This window comes from Pteropus medius, unplaced genomic scaffold (assembly GCF_902729225.1).
Source record: "Pteropus medius unplaced genomic scaffold, Ma_sr-lr_union100, whole genome shotgun sequence".
NCBI lineage: Eukaryota > Metazoa > Chordata > Mammalia > Chiroptera > Pteropodidae > Pteropus > Pteropus medius.
This window is the reverse complement of record NW_024355008.1, coordinates 9,583,396-9,590,419: the sequence shown is the minus strand read 5'-3', so window position 1 is coordinate 9,590,419 and position 7,024 is coordinate 9,583,396. Positions and strand designations below refer to the sequence as shown.

At 37.1% G+C, this 7,024-nt stretch overlaps 1 pseudogene; it reads right to left on the bottom strand.

Moving 5' to 3' along the window:
* Window positions 1-5,584: 5,584 nt before the first annotated feature.
* On the bottom strand, window positions 5,585-6,106 carry LOC120598139 (40S ribosomal protein S26-like; annotated as a pseudogene).
* Between the last annotated feature and the right edge of the window lie 918 nt (window positions 6,107-7,024).

The following is a 7,024-nucleotide window of genomic DNA, read 5'->3' as shown; positions in this document are numbered from 1 at the left end:
TATTAAGGAGCTTACATCTACTCTATTTTCCTTTTCCCCCTTAAAATATTTCTAACTATCTCTTACACATTCTGAATTCTTAGCTTTCCCTGGAAATATCAATTCATTGCATGTATCATTTGTTTGTTCGTTTACCACCATTTTTTATTCTCCCATCTTAAGACAAAAAGAAAAAAAAATGGTTTACTGACACTTTTTGTATTTCCTTTAGAAATGGAAAGTATTTATACTCAGAACAAACTTTTCTTCTACATTTTATATGTTATTCTATTCCAGTGTGTAATTCTTTAAAATGTACCTTGTTCTGATTTTCCTAAATTAAATGTATTCTATTAATCATAGCTTACTTTACTAAATGCCACTCAAAACTGTTTCTCTCAGATAACATACCTTGATTTGTTCCTTTTTAAAAAATTTGAATACTAAGCCTTCCAAAATGATCATTCTGCCTTTTCGGTAAATTTCTGTAGATTTTTGATGATGCTCAGTTAACATGTGGCTTGATGATTTTATTAATAAATAATAATAATAATAATCTATCACATTACTACAGTTTTGAACTTAATTACTGAGCAGTGAACTCTATATTTTCATTCTTCTTTTCAATCTTGCAGATTGACTTTTAACTTCTTTTGTTAGAACTTGAGCCAAACATCTGCCTCTTCGTAATCAAATTGCTTATAGGTTCCATATCACTTGTTTTCTTTTTCATCAATTCCAGATGGTGAGAGTTCTGTTTTGCCCACTTTTCATGAAAACCTGCCTTAATTTTAGACTTTAGATCACAAGGCAGAGAAGCTGACAGTATGTCATTCTAAAGGAGTAGTACTGCCATTAGCACTTCTTAACCTACTGAAAATCTCTGCAAACCATGAAGAGACAGACTGGGTCTGAGGTGGATATCTACCAGGTCAGCCTTTGAAATTTCTTGGTGGATTCCAGTTGATGGTTGGAGTTCTGTGGTTTATGACAGCGCTTCCCAAAATGTATTCCTGAAAGCTGTAGTAAATTAACGTTACAGTTAAAGATTGTAACATTACAATTTGGCTTCTCTAAATGTTACAGAAAAAGATTCCATAGCCAAATATGTAAAATTCTGCCTTAATGGATGTTGAGAAGGTGTCTTTGTTCCCTGACTTCTCAGAGCCCTCAAATACACAAACATGTATTATGAACTTCCAAGAAGGAGATATTGTATCTTCTATATTCAAAACTTTTTTCCCCTTCAGGCATATTATAGGATCATTTCATCAGATCATTTTTTAGGAAATACAGTTCTAGTTATAGATTCCAATGTAAACATTTTAAATTTATTTTTCCATTAGATTCCTTGATCAAAAGATTATATTTTAACTTTGAATAATTTGTTCAAAGTTTAATTTCTGCATTTCTCAATACAACTGTAGACAACCAGTTTAAAATTTATCTTTGCAAAGTATTTTTAAATTTCTTTAATATTTAGAGCGACCTAAGCTTTCATGAGGTTATATATCCTTTTATTCCATAATAGGAAATCCTCAGTATTCAGAAATTAGTTTTAGTGACATGGTTACTAAATGTATTTACTTAAGAAATATTTATTGAGTGCATAAACTCAGTCATAGGGTGAACAACCTTCCCAGTTTGACTGGGACTAAGGTAGTTTCCAAGTCAGGATTTTTGGTTCTAAAATGGGAATTCTCAGGTAACCTGGCACTAGTGTGTTATACTCAGCAATATAGCACTAAAAAAGGGCATTCTAGACAAAGGAAAGAGCATATATCAATGTCCTGAGGCAGGAAAAAGCTTGCTGTAGCCATGAATAGAAGTATTTATTATAGAAGTTTCTGTCAGAGAGATAGGCAGAGGCCAGGCCATGTAATGCCTTATGTCACGGTATGAGATTATGATTTTATTTTAAGAACAAAGGGAAGTAACTGGAGGATTTTAGTAATGACATGATGTTTTCAATTAAAAAAGTATTCCGGTGAATGAATGGAAAATGAACTATAAAGTAAAAAGAGGCTATTGTAGAAGCACAGGTGGTACACGATGGTGCCATAGAGATAGAGAATGACCATGGAGGGGAATATACTTTGGAAATAAAAGTGACAGAAATTTTTTATGGATAGTATCTGGGGTACACTCAGGTTTTAAGATTAGGTAAAATAGATGGATGAAGGTGTCTCTATCTCTGAGGTAGAGAATATCAGAGTAGAGACAGCTTTGGTAAAATATCTGTGGATCAAAATTTCTGATTTGGAAATGTAAAGTTGAGTTGCAGGGCAGCAATCAAATGGGAGCATCAAGCAGAAAGCTAAATACAGAAGTCTGGCCTATTGGAGAAGTCATACATAGAACAATATATCCATCAGCATAAGGATGGCATATAAAGTGATGGGACTATATAATACTAATTAGGTAGAGAATTTAAAAAGCAAAGAGGGCCCAGGACTTACCCTGAACTTCTGCAACAATTTAGATGTTATACTAATTCTTCTGAAGAAAATGACTCCCTCAGGCCAGATTCTGAAAATAAGAATTAGCCAAGGTCTATTTGGAACCATCTTGGAGAGAGTGCATTCAAATTCCCGTTGACCAGCTTTGGCTTTTAAATAGAATTATCTGTAGAATAAAAGAGGTGACTCATCAGGCTACAGTATTTAGATGAAAATTCCTCTTAAGATCACATGACTTATTTCCTCTGTCCTTGTTCGACGGTTACACATTGGAAGAAGAGAACTATGATCTTAAGAATGTAGCAAGTTAAAAGAGCACTTATAAAATCATAAAAGTACAACATGACCAAGTCTGGAAAGGTCTACCTTCATTACTGAACATACTCTTCTATGTTTGGTGTGTTCCAATACAATCCATTAAAAATAAATACAATTAAAATATTTATACCATTACTTGAAGTATATATGAAACAGATGAAAACATGCTTTAAAAGGACATAGGTTCTGTATCCAATATTGGCAAATACAAGTTGGCAGAAGACTTTTATGGGAAGGGACCTTAGGGGTCTATCACAACTATTGCTGTTCTCTTGAGAGATATATCCATTTCACGGAGAGAGATGATTCATCAGAATGTTATAGGCTGATGAAAAATTCCTTACAGCTATGTAATTTCCTGTGTTTCGGTTTTGCATTCACTAATAGCTTTGGAAATTTATTAAGTTTTCTCAAGTAGTTTTTCCCAGGGGGAAGAGAAGGCATCATTGAGTAGTATATTTCTCATAGAAAATTTATAAATAAATTGGCATTCTTGTAGGAATTAGTCTCTGGGACTCAAGAAATGTGAGGAAATTTTGTCAGGACTATCTATTCCTGTGAGCTAAAGGACCAGGTTCTGAAGCCAAGAGAAGGGAAAAAGCCATCAGTAAATAGCAGGATTTCAGCAAGCGAGGTTATCCGAAAGGGCTTAGTAGCCCCACAGTCGAAGTCCCACAGGCTCAGGTGAAGTCTCTTCCTTCCTGGTATCTGTTTCAAAGTCTATTTTGAGGATTCGCCTCCCAAACCTGTTTTCTCTGTATGGTCTAGGATGTATTTTGCATTTTTGATTCTGGCCATTCCTTTCATATTGAACTTTAGACCCTCCCTTGCTACTACACACATACTCTTCCCACCTTTTCACAGGATCACAAGGGTGGCCTCCCAAAGCAACTCCAGCTGCATTCTAGTGCTGGCTTTGTCTCACCTCTTTTCTTTCTCAGATGCCTTAATGCTCAGCATAGGTCTCCAGGCAGATTGTTACTATCAGCTTGCTGGATTTGGCTAGGGCTTTCCTCAGTTTTCTGGAAATTAATAAGTGTTAAGAGAGCTTAGATGAGCAACCTTGGTGAGTTTAGTTGGTGTGTGAGTTTCACGGGGCTATAGTAACAAAGTACCACAAACTGGGTAATTTAAAAGATCAGAAATTATTGTCTTACAGTTCTCGAGGCTAGAAGTTTATATTCAGTGTGTCAGGAGGGCCATGCTTCCTCAAAAGGCTCTGTGGAAGAACTGTTCTTTATCTCTTCCTGGCCTCTGGTGGTGACTGTCAGTTGGCATTTTTTTGGCCTGCAGCTATAGTACATCAGTCTCTGCTTCCACCCTTACATGATATTCTCCCTCGTATGTCTGTGTTTCTGTGTCTGTTCTCTTCTTATAGGGACTATAGTCACTTAAGACTAGGGCCTGCCTTCATGACCTCACCTTAACTTGATTATATCTGCAAAGACTGATTTCCAAATAAGGTCATATCCACTGGTATCAGGATAAGGACTTCAACATATCTTTTTGAGTAAACACAATTCAACTCATAACAGTTAATATAGAAATTGGTCTTAAGATCTGGAGTAAGTGTTGAGAAAGCATTCCATCATTATCTTGACAGGAACATATGGACTTGGCTCCTGTTACTGCAGGTATTCACATATGCCCAATTTTCTCAAAGGACTCTGTCTCTTAACATTGTAGCAAAATAATATTTTGTTATCCTTTCATATTTGGAAACTCATTTTCCCCCATTCCACTATTTCAGTGGGATAGCTACACATAACATGTGAATTCTCCAAGTAGATAAAACAAAGAAAACAAGTTTTTATTGACTTTTGAGCTTCAGAAGCTAAGGACCCTGAATAAAGCAATAGAATTGGACAAATACTTCCTGGTAAAAATTTTTCCTTCACCAGTAGAGATGAAAATTCTATGATCTGAAGAGAAAGGGAAGAACTCTAGAAGAACGTAATATAGCAAAACTGAGGAAGTAAAAACAATAGAAGGAGTTGCTTGTATGGATCTCTGAGAGGAGAACCCACCTCTGCCTTCTTGGGTGGCAAGATCAATAAAATTCCCGTATAGGTTCAGGGATATGAGAATAAAGACGAACTGTGCTCACTTGTGACCTGGGAGCCTTGGACAGAGCAGCCTTACAGATTTTCTAGAATTATCACAATATCAAATCTCCACAAGAGTTTCAAAGGATGTTGGACAGAGTGCTCCTGAGACAGCTTCAGAATGGGTAGGAAATTTTTTGTAAATTTGGTAAAGGTGCAAATGATAGCTGAGAGAACAAACTGGTAGATTGGAGAGATCTCGAGGGAAGAATGACTTTACAGCTGGATATCAGATGGAAAAGTGGACAATCCTGCAGTTGTTGGTATAAGGGCATAGCAATGGAGGAGATAATGTAATAATAAATCTGTCAGTGAATGCCAGAGTGGAGAGAGAGCTCCCAGGGATCAGACAACCCTGCTGTCCAGATAGCTTACAGCTGTGAAGTCCAAGGAGATGTAACTCCATGGAGAAGAGCAAAGAAAGAAACCATGGAAAGATGGGACATTGACTGCAAACTAACCAAGATTACCTTTTAACTACCTGACAGAATGAGTCTCGAGATAGAAACTAAGTTCATTTAGAGAAAAATAAAGTTACTCTTTCTGTTTACTCAGGAGTCTGTGATCTGAAATATCATATCCACCACAGCATTTTTGCAGTAAACAGGTGAGTAAGTGAACATCACACTCATCGTTACTAGGAAAAAGTAAACATCGTTTTTTAAGTATAATTTCTATTTTTTTTCCAGAGAATTTTTCTTTAGTACTTAAGGACTTAGCTCCTTACATGTGCTTTGGCCGAGGTCGTGGGGCAGCACCCACAGGTCTGAATTGGCATAGGCGCGTTCGGTCCTTAAGAGCTTCAGGAGAACAGTTCCTGACTACCTCGCTGTGAGTGGCACAACTCACACAGTAAGGTAGTTTCACATACAGCTTGGGAAGCATGGAGGCATCAAAGACTCTCACTTCAGAAATGTCTCCAAAGGCTGAGGCCTCTACTGTGTTTTGAATGAAAAACTTCTTAACGACCTTGTCTTTGGGCACAGATCAGATACACCTGGTGCTTTGAACAGGCTGCACGTGGCCGTGGCCCTTTTTGGCAGGACCATTCCTTTTTTTCCTGATCCTTTTGGAAGCAAGGACCCAAGAAAGGAAAAAGTAAACATCTTTCTCCAGTAAACAGATGAGCTGCAAGGTGCTCTGCAATGGAACATACGTGTGGATTAGACAGTAATCCCCTAGGAGGACAGGGCCAGTGGTTCTGTCATGATCATAGCTCAAGTGCGTAACATTTGGTGTACTCATTGAGGGCTTATTTGCTGAATAATGGAGGAGTGATTGAATGTTCTGTAGCTCCAAAGGAATCCTATGGTGTGGTAAAATGAAACACCACATATAGGCGAGCATATAAAACAATTGCAAATGAAACTAGTTATCACCATTTTCCTTCTGGCAGAAATAGTCAAGACTCTGGAATTTTGTGAGCACTGGCTTAAGGAGTAATGAAATGCCCTTCAACATCTAAGCCCTAATTGTTTTTTTTTTTACATATATCAAAATGATAGTTTTGTATCTCTTTAATGTCTCACTAGCTACCTATTTGTTAATGATAATATAGTAATAATAGCTAGCATTCATGATAAGCACAAGTATACTAAGCTAAGCTCTTTAGGTATTTTATCTCATTTAAAAGGCATGACAATTCTATGAGGTCGTAATTGCTTTTATTGCCATTTTTCAAATAAGGAAAATGAGGCTGAGAGAGGGTAAGTAACTCAGAATGCCACCCCTGGGTAGTGCTAAGACTTGAAACCTGGACTCGCTTTTAGCCATTATGCTATATTGCCTCTAGATTGTGGGAAATATACTCAGAAGTCATTTGTTTTTAACTTTTGATTTTTAATATCAAGTACTCGGTATTGAAAAAAATAATTGTAATAGCCACCTGCTTCAGTAGTTGCCACCATCCTCTCTTTTCTCGCCTATCTTTGCAGCAGAGAGGGGAAGAACAGTCCTGTCAAGGAGATTACTACAAAAAAAGTGAATCAATGAAAACCATGAGGGTACACAGGAAAACTGCTGCTAAGAGAGGTTACTGAAACCCATTGCTGGTCCTCCTACTCCAGTGATTACAGAGCTGGGTCTTGTTGACCATATCTAACTGCAGCAAGTGCTAAAGAAAGCATATTTATTCCTGCTGAGTCCCCTGGGTCACACTAGTTG